The 26,812-nt window shown below is 49.5% G+C and overlaps 1 pseudogene; it reads right to left on the bottom strand.

Annotated features, from left to right (window-relative positions):
* Positions 1-14,836: 14,836 nt before the first annotated feature.
* LOC125538220 (protein FAR1-RELATED SEQUENCE 5-like) lies at positions 14,837-17,203 on the bottom strand (annotated as a pseudogene).
* Between the last annotated feature and the right edge of the window lie 9,609 nt (positions 17,204-26,812).

Raw genomic sequence — 26,812 nt, 5'->3', positions numbered from 1 at the left:
ACCTCCAAGTCGATTGAAAGATGATTTCTTTTGGAGATGTCCTTGGGTAGGTCAGTTTGGACAGGTCCATGCCCCTACCCTAGGTGCATAGTGTTGGGTTTCGTAGTAATTTCAAAAAATTTCCTACGCACACGCAAGATCACGGTGATGCACAGCAACGAGGGGAGAGTATGATCTACGTACCCTTGGTAGATCGACAACGGAAGCATTTGGTTGATGTAGTCGTACGTCTCCACGATCCGACCGATCAAGCACCGAAACTACGGCACCTCCGAGTTCTAGCACACGTTCAGCTCGATGACGATCCCCGGACTCCGATCCAGCAAAGTGTCGGGGAAGAGTTCCGTCAGCACGACGGCGTGGTGACGATCTTGATGTACTACTGCTGCAGGGCTTCGCCTAAGCACCGCTACAATGTTATCGAGGACTATGGTGGCTGGGGGCGCCGCACACGGCTAAGGAATAGATCACGTGGATCAACTTGTGTCTTTGGGGTGCCCCTACCTCCGTATATAAAGGACTAAAGGGGGGAGGCTGGCTGGCCAAGGAGGGCGCGCCAGGAGAGTCCTACTCCCTCTGGGAGTAGGATCCCCCCCCCCCAAATCCTAGTTGGAATAGGATTCGCGGAGGGGGAAAAGAGAGAGGGGGGCCGGCCACCTCTCCTTGTCCTAATAGGACTAGGGGAGGGGGGGAGGCGCGCGGACCATCTTGGGCTGCCCCTTCTCTTTTCCACTAAAGCCCACTAAGGCCCATATAGCTCCCGGGGGGTTCCGGTAACCTCCCGGTACTCCGGTAAAATCTCAATTTCACCCGGAACACTTCCGATATCCAAACATAGGCTTCCAATATATCAATCTTTATGTCTCGACCATTTCGAGACTCCTCGTCATGTCCGTGATCACATCCGGGACTCCGAACAACCTTCGGTACATCAAAATGCATAAACTCATAATATAACTGTCATCGTAACCTTAAGCGTGCGGACCCTACGGGTTCGAGAACAATGTAGACATGACCGAGACACGTCTCCGGTCAATAACCAATAGCGGGACATGGATGCCCATATTGGCTCCTACATATTCTACGAAGATCTTTATCGGTCAGACCGCATAACAACATACGTTGTTCCCTTTGTCATCGGTATGTTACTTGCCCGAGATTCGATCGTCGGTATCCAATACGTAGTTCAATCTCGTTACCGGCAAGTCTCTTTACTTGTTCTGTAATACATCATCCCGCAACTAACTCATTAGTTGCAATGCTTGCAAGGCTTAAGTGATGTGCATTACCGAGAGGGCCCAGAGATACCTCTCCGACAATCGGAGTGACAAATCCTAATCTCGAAATACGCCAACCCAACATGTACCTTTGGAGACACCTGTAGAGCTCCTTTATAATCACCCAGTTACGTTGTGACGTTTGGTAGCACACAAAGTGTTCCTCCGGCAAACGGGAGTTGCATAATCTCATAGTCATAGGAACATGTATAAGTCATGAAGAAAGCAATAGCAACATACTAAACGATCGGGTGCTAAGCTAATGGAATGGGTCATGTCAATCAGATCATTCAACTAATGATGTGATCCCGTTAATCAAATAACAACTCTTTGTCCATGGTTAGGAAACATAACCATCTTTGATTAACGAGCTAGTCAAGTAGAGGCATACTAGTGACACTCTGTTTGTCTATGTATTCACACATGTATTATGTTTCCAGTTAATACAATTCTTGCATGAATAATAAACATTTATCATGATATAAGGAAATAAATAATAACTTTATTATTGCCTCTAGGGCATATTTCCTTCACATAGCTTCATCATTAGCCCCCGAATGGATCGAGGTTTGAGTGGGAAAGGGATTGAGCACTTCTCCGACTCATTTTTCATGCCGTGAGCATTTCTTGTTTCGGATCAATGAACCTGAGCGATGGCAGCGACTTCCTTTCCAGTCGCCTTGATCCATTCTTAGGTTTTTGTCGAGTGAGTTTCTTTACTTGAAAGGCTCCGAGTGACGGTGCAGAGGAGATCTTTGGTCTGACAAGTTGTTCCGCTGCCCGCAGATTTCGTGGGATCCGAATTTTGGGAAGCGCACGGGACGGGGGAGGCCGCAGTAATTGGATGGGATAGAGCGGAGCCGCCTCGATCCCCGCGCCACCTTTTTCGCCACGTATCGCGCGCGTGATTGTTACGAGATTTGACAGAACCGCCCGGGCCTACCAGTCAGCCACTCGGAAGCGGCCTCATATAAGGCGTTGGACCGGGGTCTCCCGAACAGTGCGTCCCCATTATCTCTTCTCCTCTTCACGCTCCTCCGCTGCGCTCGCTCTCGCCCTCGCGCCACCGTTCCGTACGCGTCTCGCCGGCGACGATGGGGAAGGAGAAGACGGCGGCTCTGGAGCGGGCAAAGAAGGCGACGACGAGGTCGAAGGGGAAGGCAACCAGTCGGGGCGGATCCTCCTCGTGAACCGGCCTGCCGAAGGGCTGGATCCAGGGCGACTGGATCCACTCGAAGCTCACCCAAGAATACCTCAACGACCTGGCCGAGGGAGGGCTGATCCCCTATGACTCGGCGCGGCTTCCGGGGAAGGAATCCGAGCCACAACCCCGGGAGGGTGAGCGCGTTCTTCTTGCCACCCACGTCGATCGTGGATTTTCCTTACCTCCTCACCCTTTCTTTCAAGGATTTCTGAACTTCTTTGGGGCACAACTCCACCATTTTACTCCCAACACAATCGTTTATCTCGCCGCTTTCATTTCTTTGTGTGAGAATTTCCTGGGTTGCCGGCCTCACTGGGGTCTTTTCAAGCATATTTTCACTTGTCGCTCCCAGACAGTGAAAAAGGCTAATCCGAGTGACGAGAGGACTCAAGTGATCCAGATGTGTGGGGGTCTTGGTATCCAGATGAGAGGGAAAAGCTCCTTTCCGGCCATGATTCTTCCCGACTCAGTTCGCGGATGGCAGTCGACCTGGTTTTACTGTAAAGACCAGTCGACGCCAGGGCAGTCGACTGGCCTCCCTCCCTTTACCATGGACTGAGTGAGGAAACCATCCCCTTTGAAGGTGCTCCCGGAGGAGGAAGCGCAGGTGAGGGTGCTGGTCGAGCGAGTGGTCCAGCTTATCCGTGACGGGGTCACCGGTATGGATCTCTTGGAGGTCTTCCTTCAGCGGCGCATCCAGCCTCTTCAAGCCCGAGACCATCCGATGTGGATGTATTCGGGTCTTGAAGACTCCACTCGGCTTCACCCAGAGGAGGTCGATGACGACACACTGGAGAAGTGGCTGTCGGGCATTACCGGAAACAAGGATAACCCCAGGGGAGCCAGGAGAGTTCCCCCATTCGACCAGTCTCATGTGCCAGAGAAGGTCTGATTCTGAGTTTTTGCTTGTAATCTGAATTCACTCGCGCAGCTGCCTATACTGCATCGACTGACTTTGTTCTCCCTGCTTTCTTTCAGGCCATTATTGAAATGTATTCAATGCCCAACGGAGAGCAAGAGCAAGCTCTGGAAGGCAAGGCGAGTGGCGGCAACAGTGGCGAGTGGACTTCTGACGGTGAAGGGGATGGAGGAAGTGACGACTCAAGCGATGGAGAAGAAGTCGAGTCGCCCCCTCGCAGGGAGAGGCGATCCAAGCTTGACCAAGAACGACCGAGTGCCCGCGAAAAGGCAACTGCTCAGGCTGGTCAGTCTTCGAAGCATCCTCGGATCTCTTCACCAACCCCGAGTGAGAAGGCGCCAAAGCACCCCAAAGTTGCAGAGCCGAAGACTCGGAAGGCGTTGCCGAAGATCAAGATTGATATCCCCGTCGCTTCCGCGTGAGTGTCTCTCTTTGTATTCACTCGATGCTCCGTGCTGTTTGTTTTTCTTGTTTTAACTGGACGTACTTTGGAACCGTTAGCGCTACCACTTCCGGGACCTCAGCTTACAGGGACGATGATGAGGTGATGGAGGATGCGGTCACTTCTAATCTGGGTATGATTTCTGCCATACTGTCTTTGTTCGGTCGATTCAACTGCAATGTGCATCATTGGGTGACGTGATTTTGGCAATTGAACTTTGCACAGCTCCCAACATTATTGACCTCCCCGATGATGATGAAGAGCCCGAGAGGTCTTTGACGAGGAAGAATAGGCAAGCTCCTACAAGCGAGGCGCTACAGTCGACGCCGAGGGCGGAACCAGTCGTTCAGGACACTGGCGACGCCAATCGGGGTTTTGTTACCTTCGTCGTGCCACTGTCGAGTGCCTTGCCTTCTTCATCGACTGCTCAGGCCCCTGTCGACCCACCTTCAGTTTTTGCGACCCATCATGTCCCAGAAGACGAAGTGAATGCTGCCAGGGAAGCTATACGCCAGGCGGGCGTCATGATGGAGAAGATGAAGATGGTGCGGGACGCCAGTCAAGCTGCCTACGACGCCAACTCGGCTCTCCAAAGCAACGTTCAGGTTAGTTGGTCGCCGCTTGTTCTGTTAGGATATGATATCTGAAGACTCTTTCCGAAAATCTTTGCTCCGAAAATCTTTGCGTTAGTACACCCACTGGGTGCGTTGATTGAACTTTGAATTAGTGGGGGCACGCTGAGTGCACCCACTGGGTGTAGTCCCCGAGACTATGGTGGACTACGGGCAGTCGACTGTAGTCTTTGTATTTTGTCGAGTGTAAACCGAACTGATAGTTTGTCTCTTCCACTCGGTCTGGTCGAGTGGGGTCAGAACCGGTGGGGGCACGCCAAGTGCACCCACTGGGTGTAGTCCCCGAGACCGCGGTCGACTGCTGGCAGTCGACTGTCGTCTGAGTTCTTTCTCTCTTCTTTTTTTTACTCCCTGCACTCGACTCCGGCGGGCCGATCGAGTGGGATCAGAACCGGTGGGGGCACGCAAAGTGCACCCACTGGGTGTAGTCCCCGAGGCTATGGTGGACTACGGGCAGTCGACCGTAGCCTTAGTACTTATTGACTTTGTTGTTTTTCGCTATAAAAATAACTTCTCCCTTTGATTTCAGAAATCTTGTGATCTTGGAGCTCGCTTTGCTGACTTGGAGAAACAGCAGATCCAACTAAACCTTGACTTGGAGCTGGCCAAGACAGAGCTGCAAAGGGTCAAGGACGACGCCACTGGTAAAACGAATTTGTCGACTGGTCTGTCTTAGGCTTGAGTACCCTTCTACTCTTTGTGAATCAGGCATCATTTCTTTGTAGAAAAACTGAGAGAAGCTCTGGCGAAGAAGGATCAGGATTTGGATGCTGCTCGAAAGGAGGCTGATGACAGAACCGCTCTAGCTGAACAGAAACTGGCTTCGGTCGGCCAGTTGGAAGAAGAGAATACCAGGCTGAAATCTGCTATGAATGACGCCAACAAGGAGTGCTCGCACTGGAAGAAGGAGAATCTCATCCTGGGCGAGAAGATGGAAAGCATTGCTCGCAGGAGGGATGATCTGGAGAGCTATCTGAGGATCCTTGCCAAGAAGTTGTTCATCAAGCTTGAAGGTGCACATTTTGTTCCGACTGATTTTTTTATGTCGACTCAGTGTACGAAATTGACTTATCCTTGGATCGTGAATGCAGAGTTTTGCCAGAACTTCGAGGAGGAGACTGGGCGGATTGAGCCAGGTTTGGACCCAATCAATTCTCCTGTAAAAGATGAAACTGCCATGAATCTGCTTCGACTGGAATCCCGCATCGACGGTGTCGTGGACTACTTGGCTCGACTGAAGGTCGCCATGTCGTGGATCGACCCGGCACTTTGGCCAGATACCACGCCCCAGAATGATCTCGAGTCCCTGATGACTCGACTTAACGAAATCCCTGATCGAGTGCAGGAGTGGAAGAAATCTTCTACCCGGTGTGGAGCTGATGTGGCCCTGTCTCTGGTTCGCATCCATTGCAAGGAGGTGCGTCAAGATAAGCTAGCGGCAATCAAGGTCGCCAACACCCAGAAGCATGACTTCCGATCTTTTATGGAGACTTTCATCGCTGCAGCCACTCGGATCGCCGACGATGTCGACCTAGACGAGTTCGTCGAGCCTGCTAGTCCTCCTCCCGCGGAGTGAACAAACTTTTATGCCTCACCTTAAATTTGCCTCGGGATGCTGAGTGGTTTTTGTAACCGTTAAACTCTTTCGGGCTGAAAGCCCGAGCACTTCGATCTGTGGTCCGGAACCTTTAGGGTTTATCTGGACTTGGTTTATCGTTAAATATCTTCATGAATCCCCCGTCGAGTGGGAATCGTTCTTCATTCAAGACAACTTTTGTATTTGTGGCGCAGCTCCGAAGGAGAAGGTGGTAGTCGACCTGCATCTTGTTACTGCAGAGCGGGAGGGAGCACACATTGTATTTGTGGCGAAGCTCTCAAGGAAAAGGTGGCAGTCGACCTGCACCTCGTTACTGCAGAGCAGGATGGAGCGCACATTGTATTTGTGGCGAAGCTCTCACGGAGAAGGTGGCAGTCGACCTGCACCTCGTTGTCCTTGAGGATTCAGATGTGTTTCATACTTAGGCGAGTACTGGACTACAGCTAAGCCTCCAAGTGGGAGGCTGGCTCACCACTCGGTAGGATTTTCATATACTTAGGCGAGTACTGGACTGCAGCTAAGACCCCGAGTGGGAGGATTGCTCTCCACTCGGTAGGATTTTTTCAAACTTAGGCGAGTGCCGGACTGCAGCTAAGTCTCCAAGCGAGAGAACTTAGGTGAGTACTGGACTGCAGCTAAGCCCCCGAGTGGGAGGATTGCTCTCCACTCGGCAGTATTTTTTCAAACTTAGGCGAGTGCCGGACTGCAGCTAAGTCTCCCAGTGAGAGAACTTAGGCGAGTACTGGACTGCAGTTAAGCCCCCGAGTGGGAGGATTGCTCTCCACTCGGTCGGATTTGTTCAAACTTAGGCGAGTGCCGGACTGCAGCTAAGTCTCCAAGTGAGAGAATCTTTGGCGAGTACTGGACCGCAGCTAAGCCCCCGAGTGGGAGGATTGCTCTCCACTCGGTAGGATTTTTTCAAACTTAGGCGAGTGCCGGACTGCAGCTAAGTCTCCAAGTGAGAGAACTTAGGCGAGTACTGGACTGCAGCTAAGCCCCCGAGTGGGAGGATTGCTCTCCACTCGGTAGGATTTTTTCAAACTTAGGCGAGTACCGGACTGCAGCTAAGTCTCCAAGTGAGAGAACTTAGGCGAGTACTGGACAATAGTTAAGCCCCCGAGTGGGAGGATTGCTCTCCACTCGGTAGGATTTTTCCCAACTTAGGCAAGTGCCGGACTGCAGCTAAGTCTCCAAGTGAGAGAATCTTAGGCGAGTACTGGACTACAGCTAAGCCCCCGAGTGGGAGGATTGCTCTCCACTCGGTAGGATTTTTTCAAACTTAGGCGAGTGCCGGACTGCAGCTAAGTCTCCAAGTGAGAGAACTTAGGCGAGTACTGGACTGCAGCTAAGCCCCCGAGTGGGAGGATTGCTCTCCACTCGGTAGGATTTTTTCAAACTTAGGCGAGTGCCGGACTGCAGCTAAGTCTCCAAGTGAGAGAACTTAGGCGAGTATTGTACTGCAGCTAAGCCCCCGAGTGGGAGGATTGCTCTCCACTCGGTAGGATTTTTTCAAACTTAGGTGAGTGCCGGACTGCAGCTAAGTCTCCAAGTGAGAGAACTTAGGCGAGTACTGGACTGCAGCTAAGCCCCCGAGTGGGAGGATTGCTCTCCACTCGGTAGGATTTTTTCAAACTTAGGCGAGTGCCGGACTACAACTAAGTCTCCAAGTGAGAGAATCTTAGGCGAGTACTGGACTGCAGCTAAGCCCCCGAGTGGGAGGGTTGCTCTCCACTCGGTAGGATTTTTTAAATACTTAGGCGAAACAGATTCACAGCTAAGCCCCTGAGTAGGAGGCTGGCTCGCCACTCGGTAGGAAATTATTTTTACAAACTTAGGTGAAGCGGATTCGCAGCTAAGCCACCCACTGGGGGATTTCTCACGCAAACAAAAACAATAATAATCACTGGGAAAATTATAACGCTCTTGTCTTTGATAAATAAACTACAGGAATTTTTCTTATTACATCTCATCCGAGTGAGAATTCAAGTATAAAAGGGGCGGAGGAGCTCCGCATTCCAGGCTCATGGCTCATCAATCTGGCGATCGACATTGTAGAGGTGGTATGCTCCATTGTGGAGGACTCTGGTGACTATGAAGGGGCCTTCCCAAGTAGGAGCGAGTTTGTGTGGTTTCTGCTGATCCACTCGGAGGACTAAGTCTCCTTCTTGGAAGGCTCGACTCTTCACGTTTCTGGCATGGTATCGACGCAAGTCTTGCTGATAGATGGTCGATCGGATCATGGCCATTTCTCTTTCTTCTTCCAGGAGGTCGACTGCGTCCTGCCGGGCTTGTTCTGCTTCATCTTCAGAGTAGAGCTCGACTCGGGGAGAGTTGTGAAGGAGGTCACTCGGCAAGACTGCCTCGGCTCCGTAGACCAGAAAGAATGGGGTTCTTCCGGTCGATCGGTTTGGGGTTGTCCTCAATCCCCAAAGGACTGATGGAAGCTCGTCGACCCATGCACCTACTGCGTGCTTGAGATCGCGCATCAATCGGGGTTTCAGTCCTTTGAGAATTAGGCCGTTTGCCCTTTCTGCTTGCCCATTCGACTGGGGGTGAGCGACCAAAGCATAGTCGACCCGAGTGCCCTGAGAGGCGCAAAAGGCCCTGAATTTGCCGGAATCGAAGTTTGACCCATTGTCAGTGATGATGCTGTGCGGAACTCCATATCTGAATATCAACTCTCTGATGAAACTGATAGCAGTGCAAGCATCAAGATTCTTGATAGGCTTGGCTTCAATCCATTTGGTGAACTTGTCGACTGCTACCAATACATGAGTGAAGCCGATCCTACCCGTTCTCAGTGGTCCAACCATGTCCAGCCCCCAAACAGCGAAGGGCCAGACGAGTGGAATGGTTTTCAGGGCTGACGCGGGCTTGTGCGACATATTGGAGTAATACTGACATCCTTCACATTTGTCGACTATCTCTTTTGCCATTTCATTGGCTCTTGGCCAGTAGAATCCCGCTCGGTATGCTTTAGCCACAATGGTCTGAGAGGACGCATGATGACCACAGGTCCCCGAGTGGATATCATCAAGGATCATCTGACCTTCTTCTGGTGTAATACACTTCTGGCTGACCCCAGTCGCGCTTTCTCTATATAACTGTCCCTTTATGACTGTAAAGGCCTTGGATCGACGGATGATCTGTCGAGCCTCTTCTTCGTCCTCTGGGAGTTCTTTCCTTAGGATGTACGTGATGTACGGTACTGTCCAGACGGGAGTGATGACCAAGACTTCCATGATCAGGTCGACCACAGCTGGAATTTCAACTTCAGTCGGATCCGTGGCACTTTTTGACTGCGGGGCCTCTTCAGTGAAGGGATCCTCCTGAACTGATGGTGTGTGGATGTGTTCCAAAAACACATTGCTGGGAATGGCTTCTCTTTTGGAACCTATTTTTGCCAGATCATCAGCTGCTTGATTTTTCAGTCGGGGTATGTGATGAAGCTCTAACCCTTCGAATTTCTTCTCCAGCTTTCTCACTGCATTGCAATAACCAGTCATGGCTGGACTTCTGACGTCCCATTCCTTCATCACCTGATTAACCACCAAATCTGAGTCACCATAGACCATGAGGCGACGGACGCCGAGTGAAATGGCCATGCGCAACCCATATAAAAGTGCTTTGTATTCTGCCTCGTTATTGGAGGAATCAAAGTGGATTTGAAGAACATATCTGAGTTTATCTCCTCTGGGGGAGACCAACACCACTCCGGCACCGGAACCATTCAGCATCTTGGAGCCGTCGAAGAACATGGTCCAATGCTCCGAGTGAACCTGAGTCGGCAGTTGCTGTTCAATCCACTCGGCGACGAAATCTGCGATTGCCTGGGACTTGATAGCTTTCTTTGCCTCAAACTTGATATCTAGAGGAAGGAGTTCAATCGCCCATTTTGCCACTCGACCAGTTGCATCCATGTTATGCAGGATCTTTGACAATGGAGCGTCGCTGACGACTGTAATGGAATGATCAGAGAAGTAGTGAGCAACTTTCTTTGTGGTCATATAAATCCCATATACAAGCTTCTGATAATGAGGATATCTTTGCTTCGATGGGGTCAAGACTTCAGAAATATAATATACTGGGCGATGAACTTTGAAGGTTTTTCCTTCTTCTTCCCGCTCGACCGTAAGTACCGTACTGACGACTTGTCCTGTGGCTGCAATGTAAAGCAGCAAAGGCTCCTTGCTGATTGGGGCAGCAAGCACCGGCTGGATGGAGAGCAGAGCTTTGAGCTCTGCAAACGCTGCATCAGCTTCAGGAGTCCACTCGAACTTGTCGGACTTCTTCATCAATCGGTAAAGAGGCAATGCCTTTTCACCGAGACGAGATATGAATCGACTTAGGGCGGCCAAGCAACCAGTAAGCTTCTGGACGTCGTGCACTCGCACAAGACTTTTCATTCGGAGTATAGTACCGACTTTTTCTGGATTGGCACCGATTCCCCGTTCGAAAACGAGAAAATCGAGTAATTTTCCGCCAGGAACTCCGAATGTGCACTTTGATGGATTAAGCTTGATATCATACCTCTTGAGGTTGTCAAAGGTTTCAGCAAGGTCAATCAGCAGGTCGGAACCCTTCCGTGACTTGACCACAATATCATCCATGTACGCCTCCACATTCCGACTGATTTGGGTGAGCAAACACTTCTGAATCATCCTCATGAATGTGGCTCCGGCATTCTTGAGGCCAAACGGCATGGTAACATAACAGAAGCACCCGAATGGAGTGATGAAGGCTGTTTTGATCTCGTCAGGTCCATACAGACGGATCTGATGGTACCCGGAATAGGCGTCTAAAAAAGACAGTCGCTCACATCCCGCAGTCGAGTCGACTATCTGATTGATGCGGGGGAGAGGAAAATGATCTTTTGGGCAGGCCCGATTGATATGTTTAAAGTTAATGCACATGCGAAGTGACTTGTCCTTCTTGGGGACCATAACAACGTTGGCGAGCCACTCAGAGTGGTAGATTTCTCAGATGAACTCCGCTGCTAAGAGCCGAGCCACCTCCTCGCCAATGGCCTTTCTCTTCTGGACGGCGGACCGTAGGAGATGTTCCTTGACAGGTTTTACTTTTGAGTCGACTCTTAGGCGGTGCTCAGCCAGCTCCCTGGGAACACCCAGCATGTCAGAAGGCTTCCATGCGAAAATGTCCCAGTTCTCACGGAGGAACTGGATGAGCGCTTCTTCCTATTTGGAGTCGAGTGTTGTCGAGATATGAGTTGGAGCAGCGCTAGGGTCGGTCGGTGGATGTGAGCTGTCTTCGTATCGCCAGTCGACTGAAAAGCTGATTCTGTAGCGGGCTTCTTGGCTCGCAACAAATCACTCGGGTCTGCAGTCTTTTGGTATTCCTGCAACTCCACCACTGCCATCTGAGCATCGGCGATCTTCGAACCTTTCTGAAAACATTCTTCCGCTTTCTTCCGATTGCCCGTAATAGTGATCACACCTTTGGGGCCAGGCATCTTCAATTTGAGATACACATAACATGGTCGGGCCATGAAGCGTGCATAAGCCGGCCTGCCCAAAATAGCGTGGTAGGCACTCTGGAAGTCTACAACTTCAAATGTCAACTTTTCTTTGCGGTAATTCTTGGAATCACCGAAAACCACATCAAGAGCAATCTGGCCGAGTGATTCAGCCTTCTTCCCAAGAATGACTCCATGGAAACTCATGTTGCTGGCACTGAGTCTGGACATTGGAATGCCCATCCCTTTCAACGTCTCAGCATATAATATGTTCAAACCACTGCCACCATCCATCAGGACTTTGGTCAGTCGAGTGCCTTCAACAACTGGGTCGACCACCAAAGCTTGCCTCCCAGGGGTGGCGATGTGCGTTGGGTGATCGGACCGGTCGAATGTTATGGCAGTCTGAGACCACTTCAGATAACTGGGTGTCGCCGGAGCGACCATATTCACCTCTCGGTTGATAACTTTCAGTCAACTTTTGCTTTCAACATCAGCAAAAATCATCAGAGTGGAATTGACCTGAGGGTATCCGTTGTCACTATCTTCCTTGTCCTCAATTTTGTCCGACTCCTTTTCCTTATCTTTGGGCTGCTTGCCCTGGAACTGCTGGATCAAGAGTCGACACTGTCGAGTGGTATGTTTCGGGTAAATGAAATTACCCTCTTCATCTTTCTTGGTGTGGACGAGACATGGAAAATCCAACACATCATTTCCATCCTGGTCTTTAACTTTCTTGGGGTTCCAAGGTCCTTTAGGTTTCCCTTTAAACTTTCCTTGGGTTATAGCTAAGGCTTCCCCAGGAGCAGCCGGCTCGGCTTTCCGCTTCTGTTTCCGATTGGGATTTCCTCCGGTTTCTTGGGCGACTGATTTGAGCTTGCCACTCCTGAGTCGATCCTCATCTTCACCATTAGCGTACTTGGTGGCAATCTCCATCATCCGGTTCAGAGACATATCTCCGGTCTGACCGAATTTTAGATTCAGTTCTCTGTACTTGACGCCTTCTTTGAAGGCACAGACTGCTTGGTGGTTAGGCACATTCTCTATCGTGTGATGCAACGTGATCCATCTCTGAATGCAATCCCTCAAGGTTTCATTCGGCTTCTGCATGCAAGACCGCAGTTCCGTCAGCCCTGCCGGCCTCTTGCATGTTCCTTCAAATGTGGTGACAAACGCTCGGGCGAGATCTTCCCAAGTGTAAATGCTGCTGGGTGCTAACTGGTTCAGCCATGCTCTGGCCGAGCCCTCCAACATGAGAGGCAGGTGTTTCATGGCCACTTCATCATTGCCGCCGCCAATCTGGACGGCCACTCGGTAGTCTTCAAGCCAAGTATCAGGCTTGGACTCGCCAGTGAACTTGCTGACTCTAGTCGCCAACCTGAAGTTGGGAGGAATCACAGCGGCCCTGATGGCTCTACTAAAGCACTCTGGCCCCGAAACATGTGCTCTGCTGCTGGCAGGTGCATCTCTGTCGTGACCTTCCCGGTGAGCTCTGTTCCTATCAACCAAACCTTGAATAAGAATGGATCTCGCATCAAAGCCTGGCTCCCTGGAGTCGACTGGAATCCTTCGCCCAACACTACGAGGGCGCCTGTCATCCTGTTGTCGAGGCGCATACGACCCGCTCCTCGGGGGAGGGGTGGACACTCGACGTCGATCATCACAATCGAATCGGTGATCATATTGCTCACGGTTCCCATACTGATTACGCCAGTCCCCACGTCCTTCACGCCTTGGGGGCGATCTTGGGCTATGAGCCAATTGGACTGTGTCCGCGGCAACGGATTTGCTGTGAATCTTGTTCCGCGACTGAGAAACAGCGGAATTCTGGTCTCCTGCTGCCCAGAGTAACGCTCTGATCTGCAGCAATCCTCTGCCAGCCTCCGACTCGGAAGGCTGAATCGACTCTGCTATACGGGCTGTAGCTGCTAAATTCTGAATCGGAGTTCGATATACCTGCGGGGGCGGGAAGAGCCGACGTCGACTAGATTCGGGAACCCGTTGTCGCGCACGCTCGTCGAGTGCTCGCTAGAGGTTCTCCAGTCGAGTGCGCTCGACCAAGTTTGCCAGGCGCGCGTCTTCCAAGGCACGAGCCTTGGGGGTTTCTCCAACGATAGGAGTGTGCAGTGCATCCATGTTCCGGCGGTGAAGTTCTTCTCTCTACAGCGACGTGAGAGGCTCGGGAAGATATTCCTCATGGGGACGCGACGGGTCGCCTCCACCCGCACCTCCGTCGGTGTGGGGAAAACCGGGAGGACTGGGCGGTCCATCGACCATCAAAACCTCCGCCGTCGGATCGCTGCTGTCGCACTCGGATGCGGTCTCTGCGGAGCCAGTCGACAGGTCGAACAGGCCGTAGAGGGATTCATCGGGCTCGATTGCCGCGACTTGAGGGGTGGCCGACTGGCGTGCCACCGCGTGTCTCACCCACCGCTGAAGTCTCGACCAACCGGAGCGCTTGCGCTGGCGGGAAACAGGGAGGGAGGACAACACAGGAGCCGACCGGTAGGAGGTCGACGGTTGCCGCAGGAGAACGCCGCGGACGCACGCGCTAAAGTGCGTTTCCCCGCGGACAAGGAGTGCGTCCACGTCGAGCGGAGCCTCCTGAAGCCAAGCGGAGTCGTCGGCGATGAACGTGAGCACGCCGAGACGGATCTCGCGGCCCTCCACCAAAACTCCTCCGAAAACCATGATGATTCGGGTCGGAAAAGATCGCAACTCCTCCAACAAAACGCTAAAACACCCGCCCCACGGTGGGCGCCAACTGTCGTGGTTCTAAGTCTGACAGTAGTGTAGGGGGGTAAGTATGGAGAGGCAAGATCTTAGCTATGGAGAAGTTGTAAGCATGCAAGGTTTACGAGTTCAGGCCCTTCTCGGAGGAAGTAATAGCCCTACATCTCGGAGCCCGGAGGCGGTCGACTAGATTATGCGTGTATGAATTACAGGGGTGCGAACCCTTGTCTCGGAGGAGGGGGTGGCTTATATAGAGTGCGCCAGGACCCCAGCCAGCCCATGTTACAAAGGGTTCAATGTACATTAAGGCAGGGCGTTACTGGTAACGCTAGTAATAAAGTGCTATGATGACCATAAAAGCTACTTAATAACCGACCGTTAGCATGCGGAGTGCCTTTAGGTCTCCTGACCGTCGAGTGGCTTGGTCTTGGTCGAGTGGTTGCTTCTTGGTCGAGTATCTTCGAGTCTGTCGAGTGGAACACCTCCAAGTCGATTGAAAGATGATTTCTTTTGGAGATGTCCTTGGGTAGGTCAGTTTGGACAGGTCCATGCCCCTACCCTAGGTACATAGCTTCATCACTGCTGGCATTGGCTTCTTCTCTTCTTGTTTTGACTTCTTCTTCTGCTTATCATCTAGCTGCTCCACCAGAGTCTTCTTCCTCTTCTCTCTTTCAGTTGGCCGGCCTTTCTTTGGGACATGAGTTGGGTTTCGTAGCATCTCTGTGCTTTGAGGCTGTGGTAGGCCATCACTCAACGCTCCCGTTGCAGCAGCAGGTTGCGTTGGGGGTTCACTGCGCTGCGTTGCTTGTTGTTCTGGCAGTACCCCTCTTTTCGCCGCTGCTATAGCAGGCTCAAGAACTTTTATTGCTTCATCTAATATCTTGTATGCATCATCATTGCAACATGCATCAGAGGCGAGCCATGTCAACCTTCGGCACAAGGAGTTGTATTTGAGCGTGTTTGTCGAGGGGTGCCCAAATTCCAGCAATCGCCCAGTTCTGGCCATGCTTGTTGTTGCTGCTTCAGACCACCTTTCCAACAAGTATTGTTGTGGAATAACTTGCACATTGAGGTGCACTATCACCCTTATTATGTGGGCGCAAACCAAGCCATTCATCTCAAAGTAGTGGCAACTACATTGGAACACCCCTTCATCCATCATAACACGCACAGAGAAGAGCTTTGGGTTCGCATATAAGCTTGATGTTAGATTGACATGAGGCCTCGCCCTTGGTACTCAGCGTCTTGGTTGATAATGTAGCCCGTAGACGCAGTCACTTGTTTCTGGAACTTGCCAAAGACATTGTGTGTGTAGTAATCAGCAGCTTGGCGCTCAATATTGTATCTGCAACTTCACAAAAGGAAGCAAAATTCTCAAAACAAATCATGAAAAAACATTTTTTTGGATTTTTTGCTTTGGTATAGTGAAGCTGGCCTACCGAGAGTATAGTGGAGGAGCCGTCGTTTCACCAGTGAACCCAGCATTGTCCTCGCGATCAAGTACAGTTTCCTGACACAGTTCATACTGTTGCACAAACCTCCATACAGAATCAACTGGACGAATCATTGTCTTGAAATATGAGTTCAGCCCCTCGGACCTGCCTGTCGTGCTTGTGAACGGGAAGAAATTGTTCTTGAAGTACGTTGGAGCCCACGTATGTCTTGTTCGCCACATGTTCTTCAAGTGTTTGTTTTCAGCAACTTCGAAACACTCCAACATGTGCTGCCATGTTTCCTCAAATTCTTCAACCGTTTCAGAGTTGTTGATACAAGTGTAAAACACATCTGCAAACGCCTCATCTCTAAGCAGCCTCCCCAACTTAGAACGCGTGTTGCCAAACACATGAAACTTGCAACACCTATGGCAAGTATTTGGGAGCACCTGCTCTATAGTTGTTGCCATTGCTTGGTCCTGGTCAGTCATTATGTTCTTTGGATGCTCATTGTCCATTGCAACCATCCATTGCTCAAAGACCCACTTGAACGTTTCAATAGTCTCATCCGGCAACAAAGCACACCCGAGTGAAATGGTTTGGAGGTGGTTGTTGATACCAACTATAGGACCAAAGGGCATGTTGTATCTGTTAGTGCAGAAAGTTGTGTCAAAGAACACGCAATCTTTATATTTCAGGTACAGCGCCCTTGTCCTCCCTTCAACCCAAAACAATGCAGTGACAGAGTTCGTTGCAGGATCTTTTTGCTTCGCAAAGAAAAACTCTGGATTCTCGGCCTTCCTCCTCTCAAAGTACTTCACTGTCATATCCATGTCCTGTTGTGTTATCGCTTCCCGAAGCTTTGCACGTTCATTCGCAACATCCCTCTTCACGTACGGCAGTATCCTAGGGCCACCTCCATGTATCCTACCAAGGAAACTCATGCAATCTGAATTTGACAGGTTAATATCATGCAACGTCAACAAGAGTTTGTAATCTTCAGCAGGTATTTTGCGGTGCGAGCGTTAGTATCTAACACGCCCTGGTTGTTGCATCAGTGGATGTGTATGCTCTGCAACAAAGCAAGTGACTGTCAATCTCCCCTCCCTAATCCCAATAATCATGTGTGCCTTACAATCATGATGGAGAATCTTGTTTTTCTGACGCGTTCTTGTCACATCCATTTCAGCACCAGGGCGCCTGCTGGAGTTGCTTGTGTCTGTTGCAATGCTCTCTGAGGTGCTACTTGTTTCCGGTTTATCGGGCTTTCTAGCGTGCACACACCCAAAGACCCTCTTGATCATTATTGCATCCTCTTGCTTCTGTCCTCTCTTTTGGCTGTACTTTGTAGAAGATATATGTGTGCCGAATCCCAAGTTGAAGGCATAGTCATTGTAGAATTTCTGGGCATCCTCAAATGTGTCAAACACCATGCCAACATAGGGCGATAGTGGTTGTGATGAAACATCTCCATCATCTGAATCATCTTGCATCACATCATCAGCATGCAACAATCCCTCTGAATCTTCATGATTATCGACAGAAAAGTTCTCTTGGACATAGCTCTCTTCCCCTTCAGCACCAGCTCCCTGAAATAAGGCACATGTTTTTTCATGTAAATAGAGAGGTCTTGGTTGAAAGTATTATTTTCCTATAGTTTGTATCAACAGTTATATTTGTTGTTTCAGAAATTCAGGTACACAGATACATTTATCAACGGTTTTTCAGCTTCATTTACACACAAATTTTCAGTCAATGGCCTTTTCTCACATAAGCACACACATTCAAAATCGTATCATAGGTTGATAAATATCAACTAACAGAGAGGATCATGTTTTGCAGAGATAGAGCAAGCACACATGTGTGCTTGGTATTTGCCTTGGTTCCACTCACACACATGAAACAAATTTGAATTTCTAGCTGCCACACACATAAAACAAATAGAAAATCCTACCTATGTTTTTGATACATAGGGTTTTCCATGAGTTTCAGAGACACACAAGTGTTCATGTTTTTTCAGAGTCAGAGACACATAAGTGTTCATGTTTTTTCAGAGACTCACACACACGAAACAAATTTGAATTTCTAGCTGCCACACACATGAAACAAATAGGAAATTCTAGCTATGTTTCTGATACATAGGTTTTCAATGAGTTTCAGAGACACACAAGTGTTCATGTTTTTTCAGAGTCAGGAAACTCACCCAGCTGCCCTGATTTGATCTGGTAGAAGTTGTTTCAGGAAACACAACCGGAGGGTTGGTGAATCAGGATGATACTCCAGCTCGCGGAGGAAGCCCCGCGGCCGCGGTCGGAGCTGAGAACGACGGCCGCGGCTGTTCTCCAAGAGGCGGCCCCCGATGAGCTCGATCTGCGTCGGATCCCAGCATCTGCCGCGCAATGTGGTGCGCCATGTTATTGCAGGAATTTCATGCTAAAGGACTAGGTGCCCCCGCACGCCGGCGACAGCAATTTTTTGCGGTGGTGGCGAGTGCCACCGCGCTAGGGCGGAGCTGTGCCTGGTGGACGGTGAATAGGGGATTCTGTTTCTGAAACAGAGCGGCTGTTGCAGGAAATAACGACCTGGTCAGTTGCGAGCGGTGGATGCATCCGACGGCTGTTAGGTGGCTAATCCAACGGCTCTCCGGGCGGCGGATGATTCTAACACATCCGCCGGCTGACGCGTAGCGGTTCCCTTATAAAAATGTAGCCCACCGTACAATCTTACAAAGTGTTTTGGATTCGTGCTGCAGCTGGCTACTAACTTATAGCCGATCTCTCTCCTCTCTTCTCATCTCTCACCTCCAACTAAGCAAAACTATAATATTTTAGTCCTTATAGCATGTTTATGTCACCTTATTGTACTTGCTCTAAGAGCATCTACAGTCGGACTTTGCAAATCCGGCCCCTCAAATGCCGTGTACGTGACCGGGCGCGCCCACGGATAGTGATCAGTCACGCCTCAAAATAGCCACTCTGCATCCGAGTAGGAGGGCTCCGGCTCCTTCTCCTCCTGCTCGACCCCATCCATGTAGGAGAACATATCCTCCTTGTATCACCCCTAGTGTCATTCTACAGTGACCTCACATTAATGATGCCATGTCATCCAGTTTGACTAAGCCAAATTACCATTTGATAAAAATGTAAGTCAAATTCTTATTTAATCAAACAATGAAACAAAAATGTTCGAGATGTTGCAAATAATCCCCAGGTAATTGTCATGGAGAAGTAAACTCAAATTGGATTTTCACTTTGTCATTAGCAATATTTTAGTGGACCAGCAATATTTAATTAGGTCATTTAAATTCCAACCGATATTCTTACTTTTCCAAAACCACATGAAACTTTGTGTGTGGCCCTATGCTAATGCATTGAGTTTACGTGCCAAGCTTCATATTGAACAAAATCCATTTAGGAGCAAAATAAAAAAAGAAAATTTGAACTAAAAGGAGAAAATAAAACAGACAAAAACAAAAAAAGGCCAATGGGATGGGATGCCCAGACCACCAAGCCCAACCTTCTCCTACCTCCGCTACAGTGGAGACAGAGGAGTGGAGGCCATCCGCTGGCCATCCCGCAGCCCTCCCCGTAGGTTAAGAGCATCACTCATGCCCTCCCCCGGTAACCCTAGCCCCCTTTATCCCCTCCCTCGCGTCGATGCACTCACCCCTGCCTCCGCAGCGCCACCGCTGCTGTCGTGCTCCGAAGCCACCTTGTGACGCACGAGGATGTCCAGCGCCTTCATCGTCATCGACTACGTCTCCCTTGTGGATCGGATCGAGCTCTCCGCCCTTGCATCGCTAGATCGAGCCGTCGCCTTCGTCCATGGTCATCGTCATTCGTCGTCGATCCGCCACAACCGCTGCCTCCTCGCCTCCGTCGAGCCCGTTGTCGCATCCGCTGTGAGCTCTGCTCTGTTTCCCCCCTCTTCCCTTTCTGATTCCCCTGTCGTAGGTCGCCGCACCACCCCGCCCGAGCTCCCGGCGAGCTCACGGTCGCCGCGTCCGGCCGCGCCCAGGGCTCCCCTGCCCGCGCCATGGCCCCGCTGCCTCCGGTCGCCACTTTAGCCCACCCACTGCCGGCAGCCACCCCGCTCGTCGCGTTGGCTGCGCCAGGGCCGGCCACCGCCTGTGTGCGCGTGCACCATTCCCCCCTTCTGGCTAAAGCCACTACTAAATATTTAATCTAGCTATCCCTAAGACACTTACATGTGGGACCTGCCTAGAACTATTTAAACAGATAAGGTGCACAATCAGTGGTTGACTATGCACTTCGGCCTCCACCTGTCATACATACTGTGTGTGAAAGTGCGTTATATCGACCAGAGCGGGTGAATGGGCGATTTTTACAAATTCGTCACTGAGTAAATACAACTTGATGAATTTGTTATGTGACTAAATACTAGCAGCAGAATAAGTACCCAGGTGCAGCATAACATGGCAGTAACACAGTCATCATGATAATATGAAACAAGAACAGAGCACAGGTAGCGTGTAAACAGGATAAGCAGGCAGAAGGCAAGATGACTGAAGAAATAGGATTGAGAAAATTGAAGGAAATATGCCCTAGAGGCAATAATAAAGTTGTTATTTTATATTTCCTTATATCATGATAAATGCTTATTATCCATGCTATAATTGTATTAAACAGAAACTTGATACATGTGTGGATACATAGACAAAACACAGTGTCCCTAGTAAGCCTCTACTAGACTAGCTCGTTAATCAAAGATGGTTAAGTTTCCTAACCATAGACATGTGTTGTCATTTGATAAACGGGATCACATCATTAGAGAATGATGTGATGAACAAGACCCATCCGTTAGCTTAGCATAATGATTGTTTAGTTTTATTGTTATTGTTTTCTTCATGACTTATACATGTTCCTCTGACTATGAGATTATGCAACTACCGAATACCGGAGGAACGCCTTGTGTGCTATCAAACGTCACAACATAACTGGGTGGTTATAAATATGCTCTATAGGTGTCTCCGAAGGTGTTTGTTGAGTTGGCATAGATCGAGATTAGGATTTGTCACTCTGTGTATCGGAGAGGTATCTCTAGGCCCTCTCGGTAATGCACATCACTATAAGCCTTGCAAGCAATGTGACTAATGAGTTAGTTACGGGATGATGCATTACGGAACGAGTAAAGAGACTTGTCGGTAACGAGATTGAACTAGGTATGTGGATACCGACGATCGAATCTTGGGCAAGTAACATACCGATGACAAAGGGAACAACGTATGTTGTTATGCGATTTGACCAATAAAGATCTTCGTAGAATATGTAGGAACCAATATGAGCATCCAGGTTCCGCTATTGGTTATTGACCGAAGATGTGTATCGGTCATGTCTACATAGCTCTCGAACCCGTAGGGTCCGCACGCTTAACGTTCGATGACGATTTGTATTATGAGTTATGTGATTTGATGACCGAAGTTTGTTCGGAGTCCCGGATGAGATCACAGACATGACGAGGAGTCTCGAAATGGTCGAGAGGTAAAGATTCATATATTGGAAGGCTATATTCGGACATTGGAAAGGTTCCAAGTGATTCTGGTATTTTTCAGAGTACCGGGGAGTTACAGGAATTCGCCGGGAGAAGTGATGGGCCTTATTGGGGCATACAGGAAAAGAGGAGGCAGGCCAAGGGGAGGTGGCGCGTGCCCCCACCCCATGGGTCCGAATTGGACTAGGGGAAGGGGGCAGCGCCCCCCCTTGCCTTTTCCTACTCCCTCTCTCTTTCCCTCTTTTATTCTCTCCTACTCCGAAAAGGAAAGGGATTCCTACTAGGACTTGGAAGTCCTAATAGGACTCCATACTCTTGGCGCACCCCTAGGGGGACGGCCTCTCTCCCTCCCTCCTTTATATACGTGGGCAGGGGGCACCCCAAAGACACCAAGTCTTCTCTTAGCCGTGTGCGGTGCCCCCCTCCATAGTTACACACCTCGGTCATATCGTCGCAGTGCGAAGCCCTGCGCCGGTAACTTCATCATCACCGTCAACATGCCATCGTGCTGACGAAACTCTCCCTCGTCCTCAACTGGATCAAGAGCTCGAGGGACGTCATTGAGCTGAACATGTGCTGAACACCGAGGTGCCGTACGTGTAGTGCTAGGATCGGTTGAATCGTGAAGACGTTTGACTACATCAACCGCGTTACTAAACGCTTCCACTTTCGGTCTATGAGGGTATATGGACACTCTCTCCCGTCTCGTTGCTATGCATCTCCTAGATAGATCTTGCGTGATCATAGGTAAAATTTTTGAAATACTGCGTTCCCTAACAGTGGTATCAGAGCCAGGTCTATGCGTAGATGTTATATGCATGAGTAGAACACAACGAGTTGTGGGTGATAATAGTCATACTGCTTACCAGCAACGTCTTACTTTGATTCAGTGGTGTTGTTGGATGAAGCGGCCTGGACCGACATTACATGACCGCGTTCATGAGACTGGTTCTATCGACGTGCTTTGGACACAGGTGGCTGGCGGGTGTCTGTTTCTCCAACTTTAGTTGAATCGAGTTTTACTACGCCCGGTCCTTGTTGAAGGTTAAAACAACACACTTGACGAAAAATCATTGTGGTTTTGATGCATAGGTAAGAACGGTTCTTGCTAGAAGCTCGTAGCAGCCACGTAAAACTTGCAACAACAAAGTAGAGGACGTTTAACTTGTTTTTGTAGGGCATGTTGTGATGTGATATGGTCAAGACATGATGTGATATAATTTGTTGTATGAGATGATCATGTTGTTGGAAATATGCCCTAGAGGCAATAATAAATTGATTATTATTATATTTCCTTGTTCATGATAATCGTTTATTATCCATGCTATAATTGTATTAATAGGAAACTCAGATACATGTGTGGATACATAGACAACACCATGTCCCTAGTAAGCCTCTAGTTGACTAGCTCGTTGATCAATAGATGGTTACGGTTTCCTAACCATGGACATTGGATGTCATTGATAACGGGATCACATCATTAGGAGAATGATGTGATGGACAAGACCCAATCCTAAGCATAGCACTAGATCGTGTAGTTCGTATGCTAAAGCTTTTCTAATGTCAAGTATCATTTCCTTAGACCATGAGATTGTGCAACTCCCGGATACCATAGGAATGCTTTGGGTGTACCAAACGTCACAACGTAACTGGGTGACTATAAAGGTACACTACAGGTATCTCCGAAAGTGTCTGTTGGGTTGGCACGAATCGAGACTGGGATTTGTCACTCCGTGTAAACGGAGAGGTATCTCTGGGCCCACTCGGTAGGACATCATCATAATATGCACAATGTGATCAAGGAGTTGATCATGAGATGATGTGTTATGGAACGAGTAAAAGAGACTTGCCGGTAACGAGATTGAACAAGGTATCGGGATACCGACGATCGAATCTCGGGCAAGTACAATACCGCTAGACAAAGGGAATTGTATACGGGATTGATTAAGTCCTTGACATCGTGGTTCATCCGATGAGATCATCATGGAACATGTGGGAGCCAGCATGGGTATCCAGATCCCGCTGTTGGTTATTGACCGGAGAACGTCTCGGTCATGTCTGCATGTCTCCCGAACCCGTAGGGTCTACACACTTAAGGTTCGATGACGCTAGGGTTATAAAGGAAGCTTGTATGTGGTTAACGAATGTTGTTCGGAGTCCCGGATGAGATCTAGGATGTCACGAGGAGTTCTGGAATGGTCCGTAGGTAAAGATTTATATATAGGAAGTCCTGTTTCGGCCATCGGGACAAGTTTCGGGGTCATCGGTATTGTACCGGGACCACCGGAAGGGTCCCGGGGGCCCACCGGGTGGGGCCACCTATCCCGGAGGGTCCCATGGGCTGAAGTGGGAAGGGATCCAGCCCAAAGTGGGCTGGGGCGCCACTTCCCTTATGGCCCATGCGCCTAGGGTGAAGGGGGAACCCTAAGGAAGAGTCCCAAGGAGGGAAGGCACCTCCTAGGTGCCTTGGGGGGGAGGGAAACCTCCCCTGGCCGCCGCCCCCTAGGAGATTGGATCTCCTAGGGCTGGCGCACCCCCCCTTGGGCTCCCTATATATAGTGAGGGTAGGAGGGCCTCTTGACACACCCCTTATGCCTTTGGTGCAGCCCCTCCCTCTCTCCTAAGTCCTTCTCCTCTCCCGTGGTGCTTGGCGAAGCCCTGCAGGATTGCCACGCTCCTCCACCACCACCACGCCGTTGTGCTGCTGCTGGATGGAGTCTTCCTCAACCTCTCCCTCTCTCCTTGCTGGATCAAGGCGTGGGAGACGTCACCGGGCTGCACGTGTGTTGAACGCGGAGGTGCCGTGCGTTCGGCACTTGGTCATCGGTGATTTGAATCACGACGAGTACGACTCCATCAACCCTGTTCACTTGAACGCTTCCGCTTAGCGATCTACAAGGGTATGTAGATGCACTCTCCTTCCCCTCGTTGCTAGTCTCTCCATAGATTGATCTTGGTGACATGTAGGAAAAAATTGAATTTATGCTACGTTCCCCAACACATGTTTTGTTAAAGTTATCGGCAACTGGTAGGAGCCTTACGGTTGTCTCTTTATTGCATAAGATGCAAGCGCCATAAAATTGCTTTACTTTATCGATATGCGATAGCAATAATTGCAAAAGCAATAGTTGGCGGGACGACCATGTGATGACACGTTGATAGTGTTGGGGAACGTAGTAATTTCAAAAAAAAAATCCTACACACACGCAAGATCATGGTGATGCATAGCAACGAGAGGGGAGAGTGTTGTCTATGTACCCTTGTAGGCCGTAAGCGGAAGCGTTATGACAACGCGGTTGATGTAGTCGTACGTCTTCACGGTCGACCGATCCTAGTACCGAAAGTACGGCACCTCTGCGATCTGCACACATTTGTCTCGGTGACGTCCCACGAACTCACGATCCAGCAGACTGTCGAGGGAGAGCTTCGTCAACACGACGGTGTGATGATGGTGATGATGATGCTACCGGAACAGGGCTTCGCCTAAGCACCGCTACGATATGACCGAGGTGGATTATGGTGGAGGGGGCACCGCACACGGTTGGAAACAATCAACTTGTGTGTTCTAGGGTGCCCCTGCCCCTGTATATAAAGGAGCAAGGGGGAGGCCGGCCAGCCTCGGGGCGCGCCAAGGAGAGGGAGAAGTCCTCCTCCTAGTAGGAGTAAGACTCCCCCTTTCCTAGTCCAACTAGGAAGAGTGAGGGGGGGGAAGGAGAGGAAGGGAAAGAGGGGGCGCCGCCCCCTCCTTGTCCAATTCGGACTCCCAAGGGGGGAGGGCAGCCCTATGGCCCGTCCTCTCTCTCACACACAAGGCCCATGTTGGCCCATTAGTTCCCCTGGGGGTTCCGATAACCCCCCCACTACCAGGGAAAAGGCTAGCAGCAGCACGGGTTCTAGGTATATCAGTAGCGCGGGGACCGACGCTACTAATAAGGTGCTATAGCTAACCCGTAGCAGTAGCGCGTGCACACCCGCGCTACTGCTATACAAGTGTAGCAGCAGCGCACTTCGTGGAAGCTCGCTACTGCTAATAGCTCTAGTGCGCTTTGCCTGGACGCGCTACTGCTACTGTGGCGCTGGTGCTAACTTTTCTCCACTCGCTACCGCTAATTTTAGTAGTTTTTTTCTGCATATTTGTTTTGTATTTGAATAGGCTTTATACAATAATCTTTAGCATACGATACACATACAAAAGTAATCATAGCATATACATACAAATAGTCTCATCAAATCATGTCATCATCATAATCATCATCCAACACAAAGTGGTCTCTCGTCATCATCTCGAAAATAGCGATACAAATCTCGATTACTTGCAACTACATCGTCATCCATCTAAACAATGATATACGTGAGAATAGCTATCACTTTGCGTGAACCTAAACTAACTACTGGCTGTCTCTCGGAAACCGGAAACCGAAACACCTGGGCCTGACATTCTGCCCACTCGTCGTATACTCCTGGCGTAGCACTTCTTCGCCATCGATGATCTATACACCTGCATCGTCACATGAGTCGATGATATGCAACATATATAGTTGAGCAATAGAAAGAGACGGACTTGGCAAAAATAGAAGCAACATATCATAAGCATAAATAACAAAGTCCATCGTACCCAAAATGCCCTAACTAGAGTGATCTTAGCTAGTCGAGGAGGACGGTTTAATTACATCACAAATAAAGTTTCATCGTGCATAATTCAAAGTTTCATCATACAGATAGTATGGACTAAATGGACACATTGTCATATATCGACAATCACTCCATGTCGTGCCATCCATCCAAGTCTGGGTGATAGTCCCCGAGCTTAGTGAAAGGCTTCAGGTCGAGAGGCTGAGCGACTACGCGTGTTCGGATGTCTTCCCGCGACATTTGTTCTTCTTCGTAGAACATCCCTGTTTTTTGATGTCTACTACACAACCTTCTTCTTGTAGACGTTGTTGGGCCTCCAAGTGCAGAGGTTTGTAGGACAGTAGCAAATTTCCCTCAAGTGGATGACCTAAGGTTTATCAATCCGTAGGAGGCGTAGGATGAAGATGGTCTCTCTCAAGCAACCCTGCAACCAAATAACAAAGAGTCTCTTGTGTCCCCCAACACACCCAATACAATGGTAAATTGTATAGGTGCACTAGTTCGGCGAAGAGATGGTGATACAAGTGGTATATGGATGGTAGATAAAGGGTTTTGTAATCTGAAAATATAAAAACATCAAGGTAACTAATGGTAAAAGTGAGCACAAACGGTATCGCAATGCGTTGAAACAAGGCATGGGGTTCATACTTTCACTAGTGTAAGTTCTCTCAACAATAATAACATAATTGGATCATATAACTATCCCTCAACATGCAGCAAAGAGTCACTCCAAAGTCACTAATAGCGGAGAACAAACGAAGAGATTATGGTAGGGTACGAAACCACCTCAAAGTTATTCTTTCCAATCAATCCATTGGGCTATAGAGTTCATACTAGAATAACACCTTAAGACACAAACCAACCAAAACCCTAATGTCACCTAGATACTCCAATGTCACCTCAAGTATCCGTGGGTATGATTATACGATATGCATCACACAATCTCAGATTCATCTATT

The sequence above is a fragment of the Triticum urartu genome, chromosome 7A (genome assembly GCF_056163025.1).
Source record: "Triticum urartu cultivar PI428250 chromosome 7A, HENAU_Tu73, whole genome shotgun sequence".
NCBI classification, from domain to species: Eukaryota; Viridiplantae; Streptophyta; class Magnoliopsida; order Poales; family Poaceae; genus Triticum; species Triticum urartu.
The sequence above is the reverse complement of the archived record's forward strand: the minus strand, read 5'-3'. Positions and strand labels throughout refer to the sequence as shown.